This window comes from Paroedura picta, chromosome 4 (genome assembly GCF_049243985.1).
Source record: "Paroedura picta isolate Pp20150507F chromosome 4, Ppicta_v3.0, whole genome shotgun sequence".
Taxonomy (NCBI): Eukaryota; Metazoa; Chordata; class Lepidosauria; order Squamata; family Gekkonidae; genus Paroedura; species Paroedura picta.
The window spans coordinates 128,209,394-128,237,098 of record NC_135372.1 but is presented as its reverse complement, the minus strand read 5'-3'; the positions used below and the strand labels follow the sequence as shown (position 1 = coordinate 128,237,098).

At 45.1% G+C, this 27,705-nt stretch overlaps 1 protein-coding gene and 1 long non-coding RNA gene across 10 annotated transcripts in view; one reads left to right on the top strand and one right to left on the bottom strand.

The window, feature by feature from the left end:
• LOC143836386 (uncharacterized) lies at nucleotides 1-27,705 on the bottom strand. Its single transcript, XR_013230598.1, has 3 exons — nucleotides 27,224-27,705; nucleotides 11,262-11,419; nucleotides 1-506 (listed from the first exon to the last, which is right to left on the bottom strand). It is a non-coding gene; the product is annotated as an uncharacterized LOC143836386 (long non-coding RNA).
• ADNP (activity dependent neuroprotector homeobox) overlaps nucleotides 26,969-27,705 on the top strand; it is a 43,466-nt gene continuing 42,729 nt past the window's right edge. For 4 of the 9 annotated variants that reach the window (XM_077335623.1, XM_077335617.1, XM_077335621.1 and 1 more), the window contains exon 1: nucleotides 26,972-27,109. The gene's annotated coding sequence lies outside the window, so the exon portion shown is untranslated. Of the gene's footprint in view, nucleotides 27,110-27,705 lie in introns of all 9 variants that reach the window. The other 5 variants (XM_077335620.1, XM_077335615.1, XM_077335622.1 and 2 more) reach the window with 3 other exon arrangements.

The following is a 27,705-nucleotide window of genomic DNA, read 5'->3' as shown; positions in this document are numbered from 1 at the left end:
ACTACTAAATCATGGCAGAAATACAGCCCCTGTAATACCACCCCTGAATGCTCTTGCTTTTCACCTAGTCTTTCACACAAAAAAAGGGCAAGACAAATTTTTGCATTAAAAGAAATCTGATCCGGCTCTTATTATTTGATTGATTGAATTTCTATATCACCATCCCATAAGGCTTAGGGCAGTTTACATAAATTTTGACAGCAATTCACCATAAAAGCACAGAAATATAAAGCAATTCTGTGTGCCACTAAACTCATTATATTTGTAACTTGCTCAGTTCCTAATTCTAAACATTAACCACACAGTCTATCAAAACTAAGAGATTGGTGTTTGCCTATCTAAATCAAGACTCAACGTTGTCGGATTTGGTTTTATGCCATTGTTGACATATTTTAGTGCTAGAACAAATGTGTGCTCAATTGGATGGCAGCCATATCTGCTTATCATAACATTGCTGGCCTAGCTTTTTGTCAGTTGCGTTTTCTTCTCCGTCCCGGTTTTTATTTCTGCAGAAAACAGAAAGAAGGTAACTTTGATATTGTGTCTGGAACTCGGTATAAAGGAAACGGTGGTGTTCACGGATGGGATGTGAAACGGAAACTAATCAGGTTAGTAGATTTGTCCAAGTGTTTCTTTCAGAAGAGACTCTTTTCAAGGATAAACCGTCCTAATGATTGCGAAGAGCTTAGTCACAGTCCATGCACTGTCCGTGTGAAAGCAAAAACCTGGTTGTGGCAAAGCCTCATTCCTGCATCGTGATTCTGATAATCCCATAACCACCTTTTTAACATTTGATGAAGCTCATGATCCCATAAATGCCTTTTCCCATTAGGAGTTAGATGTTAGATAGCAGTTACCTTTATTTCTATGACAGGTCTAAATAGGGTTTTTTCCCCCTCTCTGGGCAGTGAATTTAAAAATCATGGTTGTTAGAGAATCTCAGGATACACAGAGCTGGAAGCTACAAATCTGAACTAGGAAATACATTTCATATCTTAGCAATATTGGACTGTTTAGTTTATCCTTAAACTGTGAACAGGAGTTTGGTCAGGTGTGTTTGTGCAAGAGTTTAAAAACATTTCACTTCTGGATACCAGCTGCAGATGGCAAAAGGAAAATGTATGAAATATTGCAACTCATGAAAACATGAAATATTGCAACTCATATAAAGGAAAGAGTTCAGAATGTAGCAGGCGAGAACCATTGAAGTCAATGTGACAACTCATGAGTAAATTTGCATTTCTTGATATTATTTCTGGCAAGTATCTGCTAGTTGGGTAGAAAGATTTAGTACTGTTGGCATTCCCATGTGGGAGTGGATGCTCATAACAATCATTGTTATCCTAATGTTTAGATGTTCCAAACAATGTTATTTCAGGCATGTCTGAAAGGTGGCACCTAATCAATTATCTGTGATCCTTAGGAAAAAGTAGTTCAAGTCAATCCCCAAAACTTGTTTAGATATACGTGTCTTGACAGTGGCATATGTACTGTGTTTCTTCAGAACATGTAGTTGTTGAAGCGAAATATCATGAATTCTGTTGCCTTTGATTCTTATCAAAAGTTCAAACAGAATTAAATTTGCATAATTGAGATATCACTGATCTTGTTATTTATTTTGAGATGCCTAGATGTAAACATAGGTAAAGGTAAAGGTATGCCCTGTGCAAGCACTGGGTCATGTCAGACACTTGGAGTGACGCCCTCTAGCGTTTTCATGGCAGACTCAATACAGTGTGGTTTGCCAGTGCCTTCCCCAGTCATTACCGTTTACCCCCCAGCAAGCTGGGTACTCATTTTACTGACCTCGGAAGGATGGAAGGCTGAGTCAACCTTGAGCCGGCTGCTGGGATCGAACTGCCAGCCTCACGGGCAGGGCTTTTCAGACAGCATTTCTGCTGCCTTACCACTCTGCGCCAGAAGAGGCTCTAGCCCTGCAATTCCTGATTTCAGGCTTACAGTACCTCAGCCAACTTTTTCATGATTATCTCAAAGAGCTTGGATTGGAAACGTCAATGAAATCTGCCTGGGAGAACAACTGCTTACATTTGTCCCATGTTGTCTTTGGAATAAAAGCTATTAAAAGGTTTTGCGTCTATGCAAGGAGATATTTATGGCCCCATCTTCAATGCTGATGTAAATAACAAGTGATGGGGTATGTCTAGCCTGGGAGCAGAGATTCTTCCGGACGATGAGTTTCTTGGCTCCTTTCACAATAACAGTTCAGCTGTGCAGACTTCCTTGTGAGTAGCACAGTTGGCTTCAGTGGGACTTACTTGCTGTATCTGAGCTGCATGAGTGTTTTTCCTAGTCAGGGGTAGTCAAAGTGCGGCCCTCCAGATATCCATGGACTACAATTCCTTTGAGCTCCTGCCAGCATTTGTTGGCAGGGGCTCGTGGGAATTGTAGTCCATGGACATCTGGAGGGCCGCACTTTGACTACCCCTGTCTAGGTGGTTGCAAACAGCCCTCTGCATGTAATTTCCACCTGCAACACAGGATTGTTAGAATCATAGAATCATAGAGTTGGAAGGGGTCATACAGGCCATGTAGTCCAACCCCCTGCTCAACGCAGGATCAGCCCAGAGCATCCTAAAGCATGTAAAGGAATCTAAGAAAAGTGTGTATCCAACCTTTGCTTGAAGGCTGCCAGTGAGAGGGGGACCACCACCTCCTTAGGCAGCCTATTCCACTGCTGAACTACTCTGACTGTGAAAAATTGTTTCCTGATATCTAGCCTATATCGTTGTTCTGGTCCTCCTTGATACTAAAACTCTCGAATGAGGATGTTACCATTTTGGTTTGATTTTTTAATTTGAGAATTCTGTTTTGTGGGTCAAATCATGTGCGATGCTGAGATTTCCATGTCTGATGCGCCTATGATTTTGTCTTCCGTTTAAATAACTGCTAGGGATCTGATATGGATTACCATTGTGGTAAGGGTAAAGGAAGGTTTAACCCGTCCTTCTTGCTTGTCTTGATGACCCTTGAATTTCCCCATAGAGTTGCTGTTTTGCATGAGCGAACTTGCAGTGCTATGTGACTTTTTTAAGTTGGGAAAACAGTGGAGCAGGGATGGTTAAACCCTCCATCTGCATGGCCGTCCGTATTTGAACTAGGCCAAGTGCTTGATTGTTTAAAAGAAGATGAGGCTTCGAAACGTCAGGCAGAGTTTGCACATAATATTTAACCAAAACCAAACCCTGTAAAAGTTCAATTGAAGAGAAGATTGCACCAACTGTGACTTGTGCCTTCATTGCTACTCTGTGATAGGATGAGCCTATGCTGAAATGTTCATTTTAGTAACAGAAAAAAAATTAATACGCCAAATATTAGACTCCATATTTAATATTTAATCATTTAATAATACTGTATGTCTTATTTGGCAGCCGTGGTGCCAACTTCTTGACTCAGGTTCTTCTGCGACCAGGTGCATCTGACTTAACAGGAAGTTTCAGGTATGCTGGCTCCAATGTAGTATTTGAATGTCTAATAGTGCCAACTAAAGAGCTGGGTTGGCTAATACTAGAACTAGAGGGCACCCGGTGATGTTGATGGAGAAACAGGTTCAGGACAGGAAAAAGAAAATACTCCTATACTTGGTGAGTAATTTAACTGGAATTTACTGAGAGTGGGAAAATGGTGATCATGAACATTAGATAGCTTCAAAAGACAGATTCATGTAGGAGAAGTCTATCAGTGGTTACTAACTATGGTGAGAAAAGGGAATCCATATACACAGGCAAGAAACGAGTGAATGCTATTGCTGAGAGGCAGCGTTAGGGCAAGTCCTCAGGCTCTGTGCTCTGTTTGCTTGGCTTTCTCTAGGCCATCTGATTGGCTGCTGTGTGAAACAGGATGAGCATTCATTCATTCATTCATTCATTCATTCATTCATTCATTCATTCATCCCTTCTCCAGAGGCTCGGGGTGGTTCACACAGTTTAAACCATAATAAAATCATAATATATAGAAATAAAGCTAACATTAAAAATTCATTCTTATCACTGATCTAGTATGCTGTACTTATGTTCTTGCAAATCCAGAAGAAATTTTCTGCAAATGGAATGGGAAGTATAAATTACAATATTTGCTGGCGTATAAGTACTTTTTCCCCCTGAAAAACATGCCTCCAAGTGGGGGGGTCGTCCTATACGCTGGGTGCACTTCAGTTGGGATAGACATAGCTGCCCATAGTGGCCCATAGTAATGTAATGTAACAAACTCTATATTTTGAGTGGAAATGTTGGGGGGGTCGTCTTATACGCCCAGTCGTCTTATACGCCAGCAAATACGGTACATCAATGTCACTACAACCCCCAGTTTGCCCCTCATGCCATTCCTGAGGGAACAACCATTCACGAAGCCGCATTTTAACCTGCAGTTTGTGTTGTGTGTAGGATCCACTTATCCACTTGTGTGTAGGATCCTCTAATTTCTGTACTGCTTAGTATGTCGTGGTACCAGTCTTCTAATACCCTAATGCATTAGTTATTGAATATCCCATTTTGTTGATTGTACTGACTCACTATGCATAATCCTCTTTGAGTCCATGTGAGAGAGGCAAATAAGTAAATTTGATGTGTGCTTCCAGGTTATACAGGAAAGAGGCTTTACAGAAGCTAATTGAGAAGTGTGTTTCAAAAGGATATGTTTTCCAGATGGAAATGATTGTGCGGGCTAGGCAACTGGGATACTCCATCGGAGAGGTAAGCGACATTAATTTTCACTTTTGCGTTTGTTAAGTAATTCCTAAAGTCCTAATGGGCTGCCCGGTGAAAATGCTTAGGAAACATAACTCCATCCGGAGATTGCTGAAGATTAACGAGAGAAAATTGAGATCTTTGTTGCTGATAATTAACAAAGCAGACTGAGAATGCCTCGATCTAGTATCCGATCAGGAATTGCACAAATTGTGTCAGGGGCATCATGGAGAGCCTGATAGTTAATGACCCACAAATGAAGCACTCAATTGCTAAAATGTGCAAACATTTAGTGATGATATGTCCTTAGTGCTTGGATGCTGCTTTGCGGGGGGATCTGTGCCTGATTCCACATCAGAGACATTCTTGAAATGGTCCTTTGCCTTAATTATGGAATGTCTTGAAGAAGAAGAGTTGGTTCTTATATGCCGCTTTTCTCTACCCGAAGGAGGCTCAAAGCAGCTTACATTTGTCCTCCCTTTCCTCTCCCCACAACAGACACCCTGTGAGGTAAGTGGGGCTGAGAGAGCCCTGATATTTCTGCTCTGTCAGAACAGCTTTATCAGTGCCGTGGCGAGCCCAAGGTCACCCAGCTGGCTGCATGTGGGGGAGTGCAGAATTGAACCCGGCATGCCAGATTAGAAGTCCGCACTTCTAACCACTACACCAAACTGGCTCTCTTAATCTTAATGGCCTCTTTACCCTACTAATTTTAAAATTAAAAAATAACCCCAGTTCTACTAGCTTGTCAGTATGAAAAAGAAGCTCCCTTGGGAACTCTGAATGACTCAGCTGTGGTGTTTTTTCTCCTGACTTTGTGCCCTTGTCTGGGAGGTACCAGAAAATGTACCAGGAAACCTGCCTTGGGCTCTGCAGTGGCAGAATCAATGTTTGCTTTGAGATGGAGCACCTCCTTACTTTTGGCAGAGTAGCACAGGTGTGGGAAACGTCTTTTCCATTTCTTTTGAGTTGCATGTGCCAGTTTGAAAGTACCAAACCAAATCATCTGTGGATTCCACAGACTGAATTTGAGCCCTTGAAAAAAATTTACTATATAGTTTTGCCTGCTGAAACATTTAACTTTTTCCTGTATTGCTGTTCCGACAATAAGCGATAGTCCAACCCACTGCAAGCCTGTTTTCCCCTTTTTAACTAAGGGAACTAGGGAAATGTGTAGTTACAGTTGAAATTGCTGCCTTTAAATATGGGAATGTTATCGGTGAGTGATACATTAAAAAGGAAAGTGAAATTCATTAGTAACCTTTTAGTTGGGACCTTGGATGTGACGCTTGGCCATTTTTTGCCTTGTTGGTCCTTGTCAACAGCCTTGTGGGTAGGAAATCATTATTGCGTGCAGAATGCAAATAAGGGCCAAAGATCCCTTCTCCACTTTTACTTTTATTACAGGAGACTCCTGTAGCAGCTTATAGACCAACAAGATTTTTCAAGTATAAGTATCCAGAAGGCACATCTCCCTTGTCAGTTACCACTTTGACTCTCAGAAGCTTAAGGCAGGGGTAGTCAACCTGTGGTCCTCCAGATGTCCATAGACTACAATTCCCATGAGCCCCTGCCAGCGTTTGCTGGCAGGGGCTCATGGGAATTGTAGTCCATGAACATCTGGAGGACCACAGGTTGACTACCCCTGGCTTAAGGCACCAAAATCTTGTTAGCCTTAAAGATGCTACTTAGATTGGAATCTAGCTATTCAGTTGCAGACCAGCATGGCTCCACTCTGAAACTTTTATTTTTACTGAGTCATTTTTAGTCATGAAATACTGCAGTGCTTTTGTTGCACCTTACCACTATGGTGTAGCATTGAGTGTATTGAGCTAAGAATTTAAATTTCCAGTTTAAATTTCCACTCGGCCTTGACGTTTACTGTTGTCACCCTTGGCTAGTTGTGTTCTCAACATTTCTACCATTGAGAAACTCCTGAAACATTCTTCAGGCTTCAAGAAACCCCAGAAGTGGCGAGATAGTGAACAGTATGGTTGGGAAGCACAGCTGTGGACACACCTACCTAGGGCCCCTCCCCTCCCCATTCAGGCCCATCACTGGCCATTTTGTGAAGGAAGGATGGGTTGACATGACCATATATGGTCATAGCACCCAATATATGTTTAACACATTTAAAATACATATAAAAATTAATAACTCCTACCCATTTGGAAACCCTTCCAGGGCCGTCAAGAAACCCCAGGTTGAGAAACTTGTCTTAGATTAACTTTACCTTGAAGGGTTGTTGTGAGGAGGAGGGCGGAATATAAATATAATTAAATAAATAAATGAAATGAACAGGGTGAGAAAAATTATGCCACTCTGAGCTCATTAGCTGAAGGACAGAATCAAAATGTTAATAAATACTCCAGGACAGTATGGTATACGTACCACTGCCATAAACATTCCAATACACTTAAGTAATTTTCTGGCACAGTAACATGACATCTGAACACATCCTTGGATTGTGTCCATGTTATGTGGCTGCATGCCTGAGCGTATGTCAGCAAGCACCGTGAAATATCCTCCTGGCCAGATACAGTCGTAGAAGTGGATTCAGATGAACAGAACAGAGGGGACATGATAGCCCTCTTTTAAGTATTGTCACTTGGAGGAGGGCAGGATGCTGTTTTCGTTGGCTGCGGAGGAGAGGACATGCAGTAATGGGTTTAAACTTCAAGTACAACGATATAGGCTAGATATCAGGAAAAGATTTTCACAGTCAGAGTAGTTCCGCAGTGGAATAGGCTGCGTAAGGAGGTGGTGAGCTCCCCCTCACTGGCAGTCTTCAAGCAAAGGTTGGATACACACTTTTCTTGGATGCTTCAGGATGCTTTGGGCTGATCCTGCATTGAGCAGGGGGTTGGACTAGATGGCCTGTATGGCCCCTTCCAACTATTTGATTCTGTGATTCTGTGAAGAGCCACCATAGCGGTTTAAAAAGTTATTATCAGAGCACCTGCAATGGCAGGTGGAACTTGGAGGAGAAGAACCACTCAGACTTCAGGGAGGGTGGTATATAAATGTGAAAAATAAATAAATAAGATCCTGAATATTGTCTGTTCTGAGCTGCTGATCTATTATGGCATTTCCCCCCAGTTTCATTTTGCATAAGAATTCAAGCACTGTTTCATAAGAAATCATAGCTAATAATTTTTGGATGCTGTGATGAGTTGTAGAGGATTTTCATCAAATGTTTTGTGGATTAAATTTGACTACCATGTCGTTAGACAGAACCACATTGTTTAATTGATAGTGCTAATATAGTTGTATGTTCTTCATTGAAACATGTTGTGTCATGAGTGTGTTCCTAGATGTCATGTTAAACTTTGAGCTGAATTCAATCCAGTTGATTTTGGTTGTCTTCCCCCCGCCCCCCACTTTGTTTCCCTTTGTATTCCTTCATTATCTTGTATCTTTGAAAGCTGAGTGGAATAATTTTATGATATGTTTTGTTTTCCATAGGTTCCCATATCATTTGTGGACCGAGTCTACGGGGAATCTAAATTAGGAGGCAACGAGATAGTCTCTTTTCTAAAAGGGCTATTGACTTTATTTGCAACTACATAAGGGACTCTTCCCTGCAGTCAACATAATCTGGACTGAAAAGCTGTTTTTGCATTGTGTGAGAGAACCTTGCTAAGCTTCCTTGTGGTTAGAAAAGCCATTCTAATTTAAAGAAAAAGAAGGAACACACAGATAATCCAGTAAGCGTTATTTATTAACTGTGGAAAAATCACCAATTTGTATTTTTTTGATTTTAAATAAATGAGGCTCACTACAGTTATATGTTGTAGTAGATATTTTTTTTCTGAAATATGATCCTTTACTTCTGCATGGGGAAGGTCCTTTGAAGAAGAAGAAGAGTTGGTTCTTATATGCCGCTTTTCCCTACCAGAAGGAGGCTCAAAGTGGCTTACAGTCGCCTTCCCTTTCCTCTCCCCACAACAGACACCCTGGTGAGGCTGAGAGAGCCCTGATATCACTGCTCGGTCAGAACAGTTTTATCAGTGCCGTGGCGAGCCCAAGGTCACCCAGCTGGCTGCATGTGGGGGAGTTTAGATTAGAAGTCCGCACTCCTAACCACTACACCAAACTGGCTTTCTCTTTGCAGAAATAAGATTTCATCGTGTTGAAAGATGCATGGGTTGTATCCTGCTATTCTGTTCTGCTGGCAGCAGCGTTCTCTTCCAGCAACATCATGCTGCTGTTAGCTGAGTGACAATGGCAGGCTACAAAACAGTGTGATCAAAATTAGGTTTCTTCTGGCAACATCCTTTGGATTCTTTTACGTTTTCTAACCTTGGACATTACCTTAACTGTTAAACCTGGCAATGCTAGGTCTTACAACAGTGATGGTAAATCAACAGGCTGATAGCCCTGGAATGGTAGAGGCTTTGGCTTGGATCCAGCAGTGTGCAAGAGGAAACATAAATGGGCTTAGCATAGTTCTGCTTGTGCAAGATCTTGCGCAACACTTGGTGCTTTCCTTTCTATATATTATAGCACTCAGAAACCGGTTGTACAAGATATCCATATGTGGAAATGATGCAATAAGTAGGGATGCGCAGGGATGGGCATGAACCAGAAAATTCTGATTCCGTTCAGGGTTTTCACAAACCAAACGTTTGAACCAAACCTAGACCAAAGCCCCAAAATGAACTAAGTTAAGCTGGTTTGAACGGTGGCACCAACGGCTGGTGAGGCCAAGCACTGAGCCCGGCTCGCTGTACTACCACCCTAGCCGCCACCCATCTTGACCCACCCTCAGCAGAGCAGGGACGGCCTCGAAAGGTGAGCTGGGGGGCTGGAGATGCCTATTGTTGAGCCTGGCTCACTGTGGCCTCATTGCTGTCCATCTTCCAAGAGAGGTGACGGCCTTGGAAGACAGGCGGTGGCAGCAGCTGACAATGCCCAGCGCTGAGCCTGGCTCGCTGTGCCACTGCCCATCTTCTGCAGCTGCTCCCACCCTCAGGAGAACGGGGATGGCCTCGGGGGATGGGCGCCAGAGGATGCCAAGGCCTGCTATTGAGCCTGGTTTCCTGTGCCCCCACTGCCCCCCATCTTCCAAAGCCACTGCTGCCCCCAGGAGAGCAGGGACGGCCTCAGAAGACAGGCAGATATTTTTGTAACTAAACACAGCAGTCCACACTTTACTCAGCCTAGTCCAGTGCTAGATTTCTGAGTCTCTGCTCCCATATTTAGACTTAACACTGGTATTAGAATTCCGCTGCAAATTAGGAAGGGAAGAACACATTCTGCAACCTGACTCTTATCATCTATGGAATATGCATTTGTTCTCTGCATAAGCTTGATCATTTTGAATCCATAGTGAACATCAAAGGAGCATGGAACATGAGCACCAAAAGGTAGTTTAAGGAGAATTTTAAAATATTTATCTGTGAGTCCTGGTTTTTTTTTTGGGGGGGGGGGAAGGAGGCACACAGGTACAGTCATATTTTAGTATGATTGTGTAATTTGGGGTGGAAAGGGAAACAAAGTATACATCCAACCACATGATGTTCATAGTGAATAATGGCAGCATGTGTTAAATAATGCCTATTCCCTTTCCAGTGGTCTCCTGATACTGCTCAATGCAATCTGCCGTTCAGGAATTTCTGTATATGGGGAGAGAGTGGTCTTTGGTGCCAAACCTCAATTATATAATTACAAAGGAAGCCTGATGTTTTTTGTTTCTTTCTGGATCTGAAGGTTAAGACAGTATTCTGGGATTTCAGGCAAGTGGATTGTTTTCAGTGGTGCAATAACCAGCAACGTAAGTTTCTAATGCAGCTTTTCTCAACCTTTTGACTCTAGAGGAGCCCAAAATAATTTTTTGGGCTTTGGGGAGCCCTGGAAGTGGTGTCAACTGACCACATCTCCCTGCCACATCCCCTGGAAATTACTTATCATCCAAAGTGGCATCACCATCTAAGTTAACAGGGAGGCTTGAGTATTGAGGGGGAGAGACAGGAGGCGGTTTAAGGTGGGAGTAGGCATGTAGGCTCCGCCTCCAAAGTGCAGAGACCACAAGATCCACCCTCTCCTAGGTGCAGAAATGACAAGAGAAGGAGGGAGGGGGGAAGCAGCCAGCTCCCTAGCTTGTGACCGTGCCCATTAAGGTAGGAGGGGAAAGGCTGCAGATCACCTCCAAAGCTGCCACGGACCCCAGGGGTCCACGGACTCCTGTTTGGGAATCCCTGTTCTAAGGAAATGAAAAACATTCATTCTTCCCAAAGACTGACCCCGCCCCTCCAGTTTTTATCCTGCCCTTCATCCAATGAACTTGGGGTGACATATGTGGGTCTTCCCTTCTTAGTTCCTGAACACCAGAGTCAGTTCAGAGCTGACTGCTGAGTAGAAGTGGACCTTGCTCCACTTCTTGCTTGCTAATGGTTGGTTGGTTGCCCTCCTATACTCTATTGTGGCTAGAGCTTACTGTGAATTATAGAATCATAGAGTTGGAAGGGGCCATACAGGCCATCTAGTCCAACCCCCTGCTCAACGCAGGATCAGCCCTAAGCATCCTAAAGCATCCAAGAAAAGTGTGTATCCAACCTTTGCCTGAAGACTGCCAGTGGTGTGTAGATGACGATTTCTGATCTGATGAAGCGAGCTCTGACTCATGAAATCTTATGCTGGAGTCCTGTCATCATGAAGGTGCCCATAGACTTCTGTTTAATGTTGCTGAGTAAGTGGTTGAGTCCAGTTGGCTTCTGTGCGTGGGAGAATTGGTGAATGTCATTAGTCAGGCTGAAAAAAGGACTTGAATTCAAGATCCTGCCCTTTCCCTACATCTATCAAACCTGGCAGTATTTTATATATACTAGCAAAGTAGGGTCGCGTTTTAGTGCCGCCAAGAAATGAAACCGAATGCAAAGCTACGAATGCACCTAACGGCAGGACCCGATAGGGTTCTACAAAATGAAGTCAATGGATTTTATTTGGGAACAGTGTTGAGACAAGTATAAAACCTGCTTCCAGGAAATTGGGTTCACTGAGGCCAAGGGGGTCACAGACTCACCAGCCAGCCCAAGACTCTTCTACATTGCTGAAAGTGAAAGCTGCAATAACGATAAACACGTCAAGGCTGTTCATTCAAGAGAACTTTTCTGAATATGCTCTTAAACTGCATGAAGAAATGTGAGGGAGATTGCAATCCACAGACTGTCAAAGCGACCAGGTATTTTCTCCAAACTGCTTCTCAGCTGTGGCTGGGCTGCTTTCCCGCTTTCGTTTGGGCCTGATTTCTTTTGTTGCCAAAGCAGAATGTTTCAAGAACACTCTCCTCAAATGCCATCACCTTGGCTATGTTCTAATTTCTTCAGTGGGACTAGTCCAAAGAAAATGAATTGTGGATTACAGGCTTTGTCTATCAACCCTTTCTATTGATTTCTATTATGAGGGCAGAAATTCCATTTGGGATTCTGAAACTGATTTTGGGGGGGGGGAGGAACCTCGTGGTATAGATAAGCACTGTAACAACAGCAATAAAAAATAACTAGTGTAAAATGAACAAAAAGAATCCTGACCTTTCCAACAGGGACACTAGTGATTTTGTAAGTTTGCATGGATCCAGTTCATTAAGTACAACTCCTTGGCCTGAGATATGTGATCATAAAGGTAAAGGTATCCCCTGTGCAAACACCGGGTCATGTCTGGCCCTTGGGGTGACGCCCTCTAGCGTTTTCATGGCAGACTCAATACGGGGTGGTTTGCCAGTGCCTTCCCCAGTCATTACCGTTTACCCTCCAGCAAGCTGGGTACTCATTTTACCCACCTCGGAAGGATGGAAGGCTGAGTCAACCTTGAGCCAGCAGCTGGGATCGAACTCCCAGCCTCATGGTGAGCTTCAAACAGCATGTCTGGCCCTTGGGGTGACGCCCTCTAGCGTTTTCATGGCAGACTCAATACGGGGTGGTTTGCCACTGCCTTCCCCAGTCATTACTGTTTACCCCCCAGCAAGCTGGGTACTCATTTTACCGACCTCGGAAGGATGGAAAGCTGAGTCAACCTTGAGTCAGCAGCTGGGATTGAACTCCCAGCCTCATGGTGAGCTTCAACTCCCATATATATATATAGTCTTACCCATTAAGGAAATCATTTCAGGGCTATCAAGAAACCCTGCTTGAGAAAGCCTGGCTTAATCAGAATGAGAAACAGCATGCACAACTACATGGCCTTGGTCTGATCCAGGATTCTCAGTTGTGCATAACCTTTCCCCCTGCTGTTTGGTACTGCTCTCTTCCAGATCTCCCTTAATTGAAGCATTTCCCTGTAGGGGTTTCAAATCTACTCCCTCCCTCTTTCTCTCCAAGCAGCCCTGGACAGACATAACTTTCCTCTCTATTTTTCCCTTGCAACAACCCTGTGAGGTAGGTTTGGTAGAGAGAGCGAGTGGCATAAGGTTATCCAGCAAGTTAAGTGGGGATATAAGCCTGGGTCTGACACCCTAATCACTGTATCACCCCGGTATACACATTTAGAACTCTGTCGGTCAAGCAGCTTAATGGGCAACATGGAGTAGAAAAGTACCATGCTATTCCCCGCTTCCATCCATCCATCCATCCATCCATCCATCCATCCATCCAACCAATTTATCTATTGCCTGCCTACCCCTCTTGAGCCAATTTACAACAGTGTGAATAATAAAACCATAAAACTATATAAAAACACATCCATCCATTTAAAACTATTAAAGACTAGAGAAGATCCATCTTGTTATCGCCTAGACTTTCTGCAGGGGGAGGAGGGGTGAATCGGACCTGTGGCTCCCATGGAAAATGCAAGATGCTACACAAAGCCTAACAGCTTGGCTGCCATGGAAAATGGCAGCCAAGCTGTCAGGCCTTGTGTAGCATCTTGCATGACTCACCCGCATGTTGCCTTTGATGGAGATGGGGAAGCACCTCCAAGATGACAGAATTAATGCACCCACCATCAAAGACACATCTTAGAGTCAGTCCTCAACGGGGTGCCTATCAAGATTTAAAATTATTATGTGAAAAGTATTTAAATGTAAACACAATGCAAACAATTAAATATTATCATATGCAAGTTCCTAGATGAAAAGAATGATAGCTTGGAAATGTTCAGCTTCTTTAAGTTGACCAATTCTTTCTGGCGGGGAGCGGGGAGAGAGAGAGAGAGAGAATGGGAGCTCATGAATACTTTTGAACCCCTTAAAATATGCCCGGCCAGAGAACAGAGAAAGATGCGGCAGACCAAGCAAAGCCAGACTTCAGTGATCGCATTTTACTTTAATGTGCATAGAATGCTTTCTCTGTAAGTTGTACCAAGTTGTTCAAAGACTGACAAGGCACCACAGAGATCTTGCTCGTCTTGTCAGCAGTTATACTCAGAAAACTGCTCTGGGTTGGATTTTCTTCCCCTGTTTTTTTTGGCTCAACTGGAACTTTTTATATATGTCGAGAAAGGACTGGAGCTGAATGACAGAGCAACTGGATTGTATGCAGCAGGTCCCATGTTCAATCCCAGGTTCCAGTTAAAGAAGGGTCATATAGTAGGTGCTGTAAAACAGTGGTCCCCAACCCCCGGTCCGGGGACCGGTACCGGTCCATGGATCAGTTGTTACTGGGCCGCAGCTCCTCCTCTTCCTGCTGGCAGCACTCCCCAGTGGGCGGCGGGAAGTCAGGGGTGCCGGCAGGAAAGCAAGCAGAGCAGGGGCTCAAGCAGTGGCAACGTCCCTCGGCAAAAGCCTACCCCCCCCCGGGCCTCAGTAAAATTGTCAAGTGTTGACCGGTCCCCAGTGATAAAAAGGTTGGGGACCACTGCTGTAAAACAGTGGTCCTCAATCTTTTTTGGGCTGGGGGGGAGAGGGAGGCGCGCCTACTGGCACTGGCGCCTTCCCCCCCCCCCCGCCGTGGCCCAGTACCAAGCCGCAGCCCGGTGGTTGGGGAACACCGCTGTAAAAGATGCCCACCAGGGACTCTGGAGAGCAGATGTCAGTAGAAAATACTGACCTTGCTAGACCAATGTTCTGATGGCAGCTCTGCTGTGTTCCCCACTTCACAGATGTATACACAAAAGGAGAGCTCTCACATGTCTTGAAGTCATCTAGCTTATTAACTATTAGTAGACAAATTCACATATAAATCATTTTTTGGGAAAAACACTCCTTGTTCTCAAGACAAATATTAAGTCGTCAAAAATAACAGGAGGAAAGTACTGCAAAGTTTAGCTATTATTTCTCAAACAGGATTACAAACCAATTAGTATGTTTGCATTTACAGAATTAGAATTTCTTCGGGGTGGAGAGAGGACTTGCACGTTAGTGAAAAACAGATTCTTAACTGTAGTCATATGGCCCACCAGGGAGTGATCTATAAACCTTGGGTGGCATTCAGAACCTTTAAGGGCGAATGGGGGCCTTTGGAGTTTAGGCAGCCTCTTTCCCCACTTCAATTTTTTAATTGTCACAATTGTCACAAGGGGAGAATGTTCAATAACATTGTACATTTGGAAAGCAGTAGTGGAATAAAGAGGTTAAAGGTCAAAGACGTTTATTTGCAGTCATTTAGACCAGTATAACTATCAGGTAGCAGACTAACGGTTAAGAATTATTGGGTTGAACAAATGTTTTGATGTTGTCTAAGATGATACCTTCTGTGTGGTAGTGTTGGATTTAGGAAGATGTGCATCTAGATGGGGATGTCCCAGCTAGCCTCAGAGTAGGCTGAGCTCTCACTCCTGGATCTACAGGCTGGGGTTTTAGACCTTGCCTGGGAAGGGTATCCAGACACAGCACTGAAACACACCATCATCCCTTTCATACTTTCCCTGCACTCAAACACCAAATTGAGCTATTGGGGTTGGGGATTCAAACACTTCCACTCACATGCTGCCACCATTTATTCATTCCCGTGAAATATTTACAGACTGAGATCTTAGCTTGTGTTGGGCGTGTGTGTATTAAACAAACAAGGTTAACTTTTATTGATGATTTGAACATAACACTCAAGAAAGACTGGTAAAGGTGACAATATTTCTTTTTTAATTGAACTCTTCAATTGTTTCCCTATTCCACCATTTAGGATCTTTTGTTACCAACTGACTTTTCCCCATTCTGCTTTAAGCCACTATTTGCTCAGCTAGACACACTCTTAACTAGGGGTGTGCTGAATATATCTCCAAAAATGCATTATCGGTATGTTGTGGATATATTTCAGCATCCCAAAGGTACCCAGGGTTTTCCAGGAAAATTGGGGGGAAGGGAGGACTTGGATATATTCAAGAATTACCGGGTTTAAAGAGACTGCAGAAGATAGCCCAAGGATCAGTGCAGGTGGGGAGTGGACTGCTCCTGCCTGCTCAGCTTCAAGATGGCTTCTTGTGCTGCCCCATTTAAACTGCTCCTCACCAGCTCAACTTTAGGTGTGCAATTTTCTCCTCATTTTTTTCTTCTCAGGTCTATTGGACCTGGAAAAATTCAGGATTTCTGAAATATCCCCAGATCTGAATACTGGGTTAAATGTTCTATAAAACCAGAGCAAGGTGCCCCCAGACATCCCACTTACAGAGGGGGAAATGGCCCTGGCCCCACCGAAGAAGGTAGGGATATGCAGCTTGGTTGGACTCAGCTTTCACTGGCTGGGAGCCGCCTTACCCAGACCACTTCTGGAGAAATATGGAAGGGGGGTAATACCTAAGAATCCCATATTCATATAACCACTGTACAAAATCATAGTAATGGTCTGAAACCATGATTTTCGTGTATAGTTTTACTCCAGGAATTCCAAAATGCACACCTTTCATTGTAGCCAAATAGGTTCTGATGACCCTACTTCTGATGACCCATTTTTTAAGTTGACTGTACTAGTGACCATTAGAGCCTCTTGTGGCGCAGGGTGTTAAGGCAGCAGAAATGCTGTCTGAAGCTGTCTGCTCATGAGGCTGGGAGTTCAATCCCAGCAGCCGGCTCAAGGTTGACTCAGCCTTCCATCCTTCCGAGGACGGTAAAATGAGGACCCAGCTTGCTGGGGGGTAAATGGTAGTGACTGGGGAAGGCACTGGCAAACCACCCCGTATTGAGTCTGCCATGAAAACGCTAGAGGGTGTCACCCCAAGGGTCAGACATGACCCGGTGCTTGCACGGGGGATACCTTTACCTTTACTAGTGACCATTAGGACATCCTGTAGCTGTGATTTTCACAAGTTAGTTATGCACTGAGTGAGGAAGTGTGTCTTGAAGCTATGACTCATAATTTTATTGAATGTCCCTGAGTTGTCATATTTCTTTCTTCACATTACTTTTTTAAAATGCTGTCATGTCCCCTCACACTCATCTTTTTTTTTTTTTAATTACAAACTCACAAACTCTTCTTCTTTTCCTGGTAAAAAAAGGTACTCAAACAGTTTGGTTATCCTTTATTGTCTAAGTTTCCATTATTGTGGATTTATGTAACTTGCATCCGGAAGAGATTGACCTACTTTACTCTCTCCTTTTCTCCCTCCTTTTGGATGATTTTTTAGGCTTCTTGGAAACAAATGCGTCTGTGTTTGGACTTTTGGGGCAATATTCCCATTTTTAAAATGCTGAACTTAATAGTGCTATACTGCCTGTTCCCAAATGTTCAGCAATGCTTAAATTTGCTGCCAGGTCCTGAGCACCACTTGGGTCTCCTCCTTTCTAGTACATTGTGTGACTAAAAATAAAAATCTATTCCAGTTTAAGTTTATGAAAATCAAGGGACATGAGGGTCAAGTCTAAGCCGGTCTACTCAGAAGTAACTCCCAAGTGAGGCCTGTTCCCAGGAAAGTGTTAGACTGGATTACCTCTAGATAATATTTCACTAACTGTTCCATGATATGACCATTTTATGGTATTTAAACATTTTTAGGTCTAAATCAATGTGAGGATAGTTGAAGTAATATCCTACATTTTCTGTTTTGCTTTTCCTAATTTCTTTCTCTGGCCCATATGCTGAGTTCCTGCTCATTTCATAGCTTTAGCTTCATAGTACTATCTTTCAGTAATATAACAACACTGGAGCCAGTAAGGAATTGGGAGAAGGGGGAACAAATTGGAAATAAATTCTGCTCTAAATTCTTCTCCCCTTTCCCCCCTGTAAATTACTCTCAACAGTTTTCAGTATTGCCTTTCCACCCAGAAAAAGGCAAAAATAATTTGAGAATTTTCAGTTTGGGGGAAAAAAAAGATGAGTAAGAAGGAACATGGTAGCATTTTACAAAATCCAGTTTTACAAAATCCAGGGCCTTTTAGCTTGTGGGCACCCAATAAAACCCGTGAGTCATGGGTTCAAGGCACACAAAAGGAAGTCGTTCTTCACACAATGCATAACTAACTCCTGAAACTCACTGACACAGAATATACTAATGGCCACTAATACAGGCAGTTTTGGAAATAGATCCAGTACTGCTTCGGTATGATTTCCCTGCTTTCATAACTGGCACAGGAACCAACCAGTTTACTATTAGAGATGTAAGCCTCCCAGCAGTTCACAATAAATAACATCTGATAAAATACTTCTAGATGTTACAAATGAATGAAAACTAAAGGAAAGAACAATAAGAGCTAATTTTTTTAAAGCCAGTCAGCATACATCCAATCATGTAGTGCTGATGGGACTGTATTAGACCTAAGATGTATTGGGAGAACGTGATTAAAATAATTTCAATAAGTTTAGGGAAAATGCTGTAGTTTCCTACAAGCAGAATTGTGAGTATGGCAAGAACCTGTGACAGCCTAGTACAGAGGTAATCAAACTGTGGCCCTCCAGATGTCCGTGGACTACAATTCCCATGAGCCCCTGCCAGCAAATGCTGGCAGGGGCTCATGGGAATTGTAGTCCATGGACATCTGGAGGGCCACAGTTTGACTACCCCTGGCCTAGTATGTAATGATTCGCTGTTCTGTCTTGTCATATGTCTTTGTTTTTGCTCTCTGAGAGGCATGATAGAAATAAAATTTGAAAATATAATCGCAGGTTTCATAGTCAACAAAAGCAAGTGTACTATTTGGATAAACCATTTTTATAGGGTCACAATAGGATACCCGAACCTTATCACATTGAAAATGCCGGCCTCTTCCATAGTCTATTCCTGATACCAAAAATTAACTGAGGACATAATTGCACAAAAATTACATTTAATATGGAGTGTGTGTGCCTATGTATACACTGGAGTTATAATCTAATGCAGTTGATGGCTTTACATTTTGAGTGAGTAAAATCTTATCTCTACAGTGCATTCCACTTGTTTCAAATGAGAAAATATTTCACAGGAATTTTTCTTTCAGTACGGCCTAAAATTTCTAATGGAACAATTGAAAAATGCCCTTGGGAAACAATTGCCCTCTTTCCCCAAAATCTTTCTGGGCCTTTGGATTTCTAGGGATAGAAACTGGTGTCATGAAGGGAGAAGAGGAAATTTTTTATTATTTATTTACTTCATTTATTCCACGCTTCCATCATTCTCCTCTCCTCCTTTTATCCCCACAACAAACCTGTGTAGTAGATTACAATGACAGTATATGACTGCCCAAGCAAGTTTTCATGGAAGTGGAGTCAGATTCAAATCTGGATCTCCTACTTCCCTGTCTGATACTCTAATCACACACCACACTGGTTCTCTAGCCCAGGGATTCCCAATCAGGACTCCGTGAGCTCTCCCCATGGGGTTGCCCAGCCTTCCCCCTATTTTCTGCTTAATGGACTTGGCCACAAGGTGTTCCAGGCATTCCTGTGACACTTCCATTGATCTGGAGGTAGCGTTCTCATGTAGTTACCATACTTGAGAAAGCGGGTGGGGACTAGACATCTACTCCTGCCCCAACCACCTACTTTCTCCCCCGTCCCCCAGCCCTCCTCGGCCAGGGAGGCGTGGCCAGCTGACATCACTTTTGGCCCAGTTCCTGGACTCCTCAAAGCCTGAAAAATACTTCAGGGGCTCCTCCACAGTCAAAAGGTTGACCAAGGCTCTCTAGCTAAGAGAAAGGAGCAGGATAGCACCATGGGTTGTATCCTCCTTCTGAAGACATACGGATAGGCATCCATGAGGCTTTAATAGAATATTATTCCCTCTGTTTGGGTAATTATGATCTGATGTTTTAATGGCGTGGCCTCACTATTGTTTTGTAAGCAGCTTTGTGCCTTGAAAAAGCAGGGTACATATTTTTAAAACAAATGAATGCGTGAGCTGGGAAGCTACAGTTGCAAATCACTGCTCTGCCAGGAAGTCAGAGCAGACAGTTCAAGGCAGGTCTGTTCAGTAGGGCTTACTCCTAGGAAAGTGCCTTTAGGATTGCACCATTAATATAGTGATTATTCCCTCTGCAGTTGTCTGGCCTCCCACCCCCTCACCCCCAGTCTGCAATACTAGGATAAATAGTATTGATCTAATTTATAAGGGTTTTGAGAGGATTATTGTTCAGAAACACTTTGGCAATGCACTAGATAACTGCTCCTGTTATTCATTCCTCCTGCTGCTAAAATGCCACTGTGATGAGCCAGGTGTTTGGGGAGGAAAGACCCATATGCTGTGGAAATCCTTGAGGGAACCGTATGCATTATGAGCAGGGAGTTCCACGTTCCCTCACTGGTAGAAGCTAGGAATACTCATGGTCAGAGGCAGGGGTAGTCAACCTGTGGTCCTCCAGATGTCCATGGACTTCAATTTCCATGAGCCCCTGCCAGCGTTTGCTGGCAGGGGCTCATGGGAATTGTAGTCCATGGACATCTGGAGGACCACAGGTTGACTACCCCTCGTCAGAGGCAATGAATAGGTCTAACATGCACAGCCACTGAAATAGTGTCTCCAAGGGCAGGGCTTCAATTTTCCCTAGAAGAGGACAGGAGATATTCTCCTACAGAAGAGTAAAGGAAAGCTATAGTCCTGGCTGAAGTAGGCCAGACACCTGACAGATTTGTGGGTGAATCTCACAAGTTTTAAAAATTGCTCCTGAATGGGCTGTTTAGAGAAGAGATAAACCCTTTCCTTGCCTATCATCTCAAGCAAGCCCTTGGAGCTGCTAATTGTCTTGCTGGAGAAAATACAGAAGATGCAGTTTCCCTTCATGTGGAGGAGTGGGGAATCAAACCTGACTCACCAGATTAGAAGCTGACTCTCTTAACCGTTACACCAAGATGACTCTGTTTACAATTTAAATGTACTCGCAGCTGTCTCAGTATCTTGTCGAACTTTGACAGTGTGGAGATAGGTGTGAAACCTGTTCTCTAGTGACCAAGTAACAGGCTTCCCCAAACATAAACTGGGTCTTAGAACATTGTGACAGATTGCATGGCTAGTCTGGAACTTGATAAACAGATGGCCAGCCCTCCAAGCTGCCAAGTCTCCTGGCTGACGTGATTGCCACCGAAAACAGAACCTTGAATGACAAGTCACAAACTCCAAGCACCTACAGGTTCAAGTGGGGCTAATATGAGTTGTGAGAAAACCACTTTCAGGGAACACTGTGGCACTATAGGCAGTTGTGGGGGAAATAAACAACCCCTTCAAAAAACTCTTGGACGCTGGGTGAGACAACTGGATCCTGTCCTGGATCTTGGCTAGTGGTTAAATGTAACTTAAGGGAAGATACTGCTAGACCAGATTTTTTAAGAGGAAGAAGATATTCAAATACCAAGGCAATAGGACAAGTTGCTGCTTAATTCCTTGTGTCCTGGCCCAATTATAAAAATGGATCCATATACTTATATAAGATCTCCTAGTAGGACAACAGGGGCTACAGAGACCATTAGCTACATGACAGGAGAACCCAAACTACAATTGTTCCACAACCAAGCTATCCACTTGAGCCTGCTCACCTGGTGGTGAACCATAGGATTCCTGCAGAACAAGGGAAGGTATGTAGCTAAAGGAAGGTCCTTGGATAAAATCAGATATGTTTGGGCCAAAAGGGAGTGATCTGAATATACCATGTGTACTTCTCTCACATTTTGGTCAAAACCTTGTAGATAAGTAGGAGAGATGGGAAGACATAAAATAGATTACCTTTACAGAAGATTTGGAGTGCATCCCCTAGAGAGAGATTACTAGTACCCACCCTGGAACAAAATGTCAGGGCTTTTGCTTTGGCATGGGTGGCAAAAAGTTCACTCCTGGAAAACCCAACCATTGAAAAATTGATATATTTCTTTTCTAGAAACCGTTAGTGTTCCAATTGCCACATTCTGTTGAAGATGTGCACCCTTCTGTTGGCAGTACCTGCCACATGTACTCCTTGGAGGGAGGATCCTTGGGCTTTGACCAATTCCCAAATGAAGGTGCCTTCCCTGCACAGGGCTGCCAAGACTGTGCCCCTCTGTCAATTTAAGCTTAAGGTTTTGCTAATCACCTTTAAGGGCATATGTGGTCTGGGCCCAGTGTATCTGTGAGACCGCCTCCCTGCCTATACCCCCAAAGAGCCTTACACTTTGCCACCTCCAACTGGCTGCAGATCCCTGGCCCCAGAGAAGCACGTCAGACCTCAACAAGGACCAGAGCCTTCTCAGTCCTGCCCCCCACCTGGTGGAACGAGCTCCCTGAAGAGATCACGGCCCTGTCTGAATTCTCACAATTTCACAGGGCCTGCAAAAGGGAGCTCCTCCACCAGACATTTGTTTGAGATTGACCAGCAAAAAAACACCCACTGCCCCCCCAGACACCCCCACCCATGACTGAAGAATCTGACCAACCCAAAGCTGTCCATGTTCCTATTCCTGTTTAAATATTGTCCTGGTTGACATGTTATGATTGTTATATTTGTTGCAATGTTCTATGTAATCATCCCATAATGTTATATGTAAGCTGTCCAGGGTCGTATGGGAGGGCGGTATAAAAATCTAAATAAATAAATAAATATAGGTCATTGCCATAGTATTGTCTGCAATTACTTGAATGACTTTCCCCTTGGTGAGAGTTCTGCAAATGAGGTAAGGGTGTTTGACTTAAAAACCAATCTTGTAGAAGTTGCATTCTCAGGTGTGCATGTGGGGTTGTGGCTGTGGTAAAAGCCATCAGTCCTAACGGCTTTTGAAAGAAAAGGCGTAATTGAAATCTGTTGTTAGACTGACCTCTTATCACCACCATGATGTGTAAGGCTCCATCTACTAGTAGGAAAGCTTTGGCTACTGTGGTGTCCAGAACAGTTCCAATAAAAGAAGTAAGGAGGCTGGAGGCATGATTTCTTGTTGTTAATTATCAAACCCAATACCTGGCACATTTGTATAACCAGGGAAAACTGCAACTCTAATTCCTCATAGGAAAGTGCTGTAACAAGCCAGTCATCCAAATATGGATAAACAGAACAGCCTTAGGTGTGCTACAACAACCAAGACACATTTAGACAATACTCATGGGGCAGTTGGCAGCCCAAACTGAGGGGCTATGTACTGTTAAGAAATATGATTATATTTAAAGCGTAGGAACTTGCAAATAACAAGGGTGGATAGCTATATGAAAATAAGCATCCTGAAGGTCAAGTACACAAAACCAGCAGCTTAATGTTAACAGTTGTAGGACTAACTGCAAATACAACATTTTGAACTTTCTAACATTCAGAAAAAAAATTCAGATCCCTCAAATCCAGAATTGGCCTAAAGTCTCCATCTTTCTTGAGTACCAGGAAAAAACATGAGTAGAAACCTGTGATGTGGGTCCAAGACAGGATAATGGCAGCAGCTCCTATTCCACCTCAGTCATGGAGTTATTCAGAGCCTGATCAGGATGTTGTAGGGGTGGCCATTGCCAAAATTCTAATCTATTCCCTAAAGTAACAATTGACAAAACCCAAGTGTCATGAGTGACTTCTTGCCATTTGTCACTGAAAACAGACAAATATAACAGGTGACTGGTCTATTACAGGTCCTAGTCAGAAAGAACCCTTTGGAGTTCGTTGTGTTTTTTTAAGGAAGTGGCTGGTGTTGTAAGCCTAAATAGCTAATGCTAATTGGGCCAGGGAATGGTAGAGGACAGGAAGGCCTGGAGGATCATTGTACATGGGGTCGCGATGGGTCGGACACGACTTCGCACATAACAACAACAACAATTGGGCCTACATTTGCCCTGTGCCATAGACCCTGAAAAGGGCTGCTGTGCAGACTACTTTGATGAGCAAGGTTGTTGGTCTGAGCACCAAGAGTATGGGGACTATGACTGGTAGAAACAATACAAGGAAGTAGGGCCTGCTGTGGTGCCAAATGAATCTGTTTGCTTGTTCCTCTTGATTTGGCATAAAAGATCATCAAATCTGAAGCAATTTGATGAAGCAAATAGTGTCATTCTCTCAAATGGTAGACCTTCTGTCTGGTGGAAGAGCTGTAGAACACACCTTTTCAGTATGAGTGCTGAAATCATGGCCCTTGAAGAAGTGTCAGTGGAGTGACTGCCTGCATTGATCTGTTGCTTGGAGGGGCACAATGCTTTCGCTTGGAGAAATTTAGCCAGAGGCTTCTTGTCTTCAGGCAAAAGCTCTATATTAGTAACCATCTTTTCCCAGGTGAGCAACTAGTATCCTCCCATAATTGCATTATACTTGACAATGTGCAAGTTGAGTGCTGCAGTACAATAAACTACTAAGTTCATCAATTTTCCACCCTTCTCTATCAGCAGGGGATGAATGCACACCTGTACACCTTCTTGCCTGCATCCCCTCAGCTATGAGGAGGGATGAAGCTAGAGGATGGCAAAATAAGAATGACCCTCTTATTGCACTCTATATAAATTGTCTACCATTTTGGATGTGGCAGCTATGTTAGCTGGTTTCTGCCATAGGGCCCTAGAGAAGTCATCAATACCCTCGAGGATAGGTATGGAGATTATACCAGGTATAGCTCTGCATACAATTTGCCATGGGCTTCTGGAGGATCCAATGGCAAATCTGAGCCCGGGCCAGGAGGAGACCTCAGACCTCAAAAACTGCTCTTCCTAAGAATCTGAGCATCCCATAATGGGTTGAGAAGAGATTGCAGGAGGATACCCAACTGGCAGACCTGCAACATCATGGCTCAAAGGGGTGCTTCCGTTCTGGAGATGCTTTTTGCAATTGCTCCATTCTTTGCAGTTGCTCTATTCTTGAAGTCAAGGCAAGGGTAAATAATAAGGATGGTCTTGACAAGGAGGTGGAGACATAGAACTCTTCCACGGTGCTGTGGAGGATGATTTGGACAGTTGACTTGCTGCTGGAACTGCCAATGCATCCTGGCCAAACTCTATCTCACCTTGTGCAAATGACTGCTCTGGGGGGCATATTGAGAAGGTGTTCGTGGTGCGGATGTAATCAGCTCTGAATCCCCAGATCAGGTGGAAAACTAATGTAAGAAATAATATTCATGTTTTGAATAGTTATTTTCCCTGTCCTTTTTATTGCCATTGCTATGCATGCTTAGAGCAGTGGTTCTCCACCTTCCTAATGCCACAACCCTTTAATACAGTTCCCCATGTTGTGGTGACCCACAACCATAAAATTATGCAAGTGTTCTTTTACAGAAATTAAACCGAAACTGACCAATGGTGTGAAGATCCATTGTTCATGTGATTGTATATAAATTGTTTTTTCTGAGGTTTCTCAGTTCAGTTCTGCCTCTTGTCCCACCATTTCGATCTCACTCTTTTCCACTGTTCCAGACAGATGCCTGCAGGAGGAGCGGCAAGAATGGTGATGCGCCCCAGCCAAGCTGCTCACCCTGCTGTGACCCGTGAAAGGCACATTCGACCCCCAGCTTGAAAACCACTGGTTTAGAGTATTTGCATATAACTAGTATACCATAGTATGCAATTGGGAGTGTCTGCAGTCTCACCCCCAGTACTGAGACTACTATTCATGGGTTACGGGTATTGTCAAAAGGCTATCAGTACTGATTGTATTACATGTGCTTGAATGGTTGGATCCTATTTATGCAGTAACTAATCTGTAATTCAGTGTGCTTTAAAATCATTTGTTTTACTGTAAGTAGTTGCTTGAGTGTTGGTCACATGGCCTGTCATTGCTGAATTATCTTTACTATACTTCTGTGGTGTTGAATTGTTTCTAGTATGAATTTCTCTGACTTCATTGCAGAAGTCAACAAGTGTGCACAAGGGGTCCCTCGTAATGTCACAGGTGTTAGGATGCATCTCTGAGATTGCGCATTGCATCGCCAACACCTCTAAAATGACGCCATCCCAAGAGACTGTTTGGGTTTGTTGCTTCTGTAGCATAACCTACATTCTGAACATGAAACATCATCACAGGCAGACCGTATCACCCTGCATGTGCCATGTTGGTCTTTGGTTGTCACTTAACATGCTCTCTGCTGAATCAGCCATGGTGCAACTGCTGTATGCCAAGGGGCAACCATGGTGTTGCAGAGAGAACTAGGGCCTTGGAAGCACTGGAGTGGTGCAGCACACCAGTTAAGGCAATGCAAAAGGCTCCTCTGCCTGATGTGCTCCAAGTGACTCATCCTTCAGGTCCCCCACTCACTCACTAATGCACGACCTGGGTGATCCCCGACCCCGGAGCACGAGGTGTGATGATGCTCCCGCAAGTGAGGGGGAGTGTGCGTCACGTGGTGCTCCCACTATCAGGTCACGTGGCGGCGGCGGCGGCGGGCTCCTTCCACGCTCTGCTCTCTCTCTGCCTGGCTGTGGGGGTGACCCCTCATCCTCCTCCCCCCTCCCCTAGGGGGAAGGATGTAGTCCCGGCTGGGGGCGGCGGAGGGATAAGCGGGCGGCTCCGTGTCCCTTTCTCCGGCCCCAGCCGCAGGGCGCGGCGCCTCCTAGCGGAGCCGGGGCAGATCCCGCCGCCTCTTCCTCCCTCTCGCGAGAATCCCCCCACTCCGACGGGGTTATGTAACCCGCTCCCCTCCACCTCCTGTTAAAGGGCCCGTTTCCTGTCAGGGCAGGAGGGGGGGGGGTGGGCACGGGAAGGCGGCTCCCAACGCCCGTGGGGGGGCGGGCCGCGCGCCCCCTTCCCCCCCTCCCTCCCCGTTGGGGGCGCCTCCCCCCCCTCCTCCCCGGCCGGACAATGAGTCCCATATGCTAATGAGCGCCCGCGTCACTTCCGCTCTTTCTCGGCCGCCATCTTGGCCAGGGCAGGTTCTGGGCAGGAGGGACCCGGCTGTATTGTCTGCAGGGCGCCTAGGGAGCCCCCCCTCCCCTCTCCCCGCGGCCCGGAGCGCGACGCCCGCACGGCCCGGCCACCCAGCCCCGCCGAGCCGCCTCACGCCCGGCCCTCAGCCCGCGCAGGCCCGGCCCCCGCCCCTCCCGCCACCCGCCGCCCTCCTCCTCCTCCTCCCCCGCCCTCCCCGCCCGGGTCCCCCCCTCGCCCGCCATCCAGCCCCCTTTGTTTCCCCGGCGCCGCCGCCGGCCCCGCTCCTCCCGCCCGCCCGACGAGGAGCCGCCAGCCGCGCCGAGGAGGAGGAGGAGAGCGCGCGAGAGACAGCCAGGTAAGTGCCTGAGCGCGCGCAACCCCCCCTCCCGCTCCCTCCCGCCCGCCGATCGCCTTCCTCCTCCTCCTCCTCTGGTGAAGCCGGGCCCGGCGGCTCGTGCTTGCTGCTCACCCATGCTGCGGCTCGGCCGAGGCCGGCTTGCGGGTCGCGCAGAGCGAGCCTTTCGCCCGGTTCCTCCCTCCTTTGGCGTGCAATGCCGGCTCTTGTCCTTCCTCCTCAGCCCCGGCGCCTTCGGTGGGATGCGGCCGCTCTGGAAGCGGTGGCTGCGGCCGCTGCTGCGTGCAGCCTTGGCTTCCCCCCCCCCTTCCTTTTTTTTTTCTTTTTTTGTTTTGCAGGGAGGCGGCACATGGACGTTGCGCCCCCGAGTGTGGCTGTGATTGCACGGTCTGCATCGTGGAAGGAGAGGGAAGGCGGAGGGGGAAGAGGGGTGGGGGGAGAGGGGACGGCGATGGCTTCCGTACCTCCCAGGCATGCTTTGGCGGGGTGCAAAACGGGGGGCTTCTTTCTGTCCCTTTAGCATGTGCTAGTTTCAGAGAGAAGCAAGCTTTGGGAAAGCCCCTGATGACTGCGGATTTGGCGCTGAAAATTTTAGA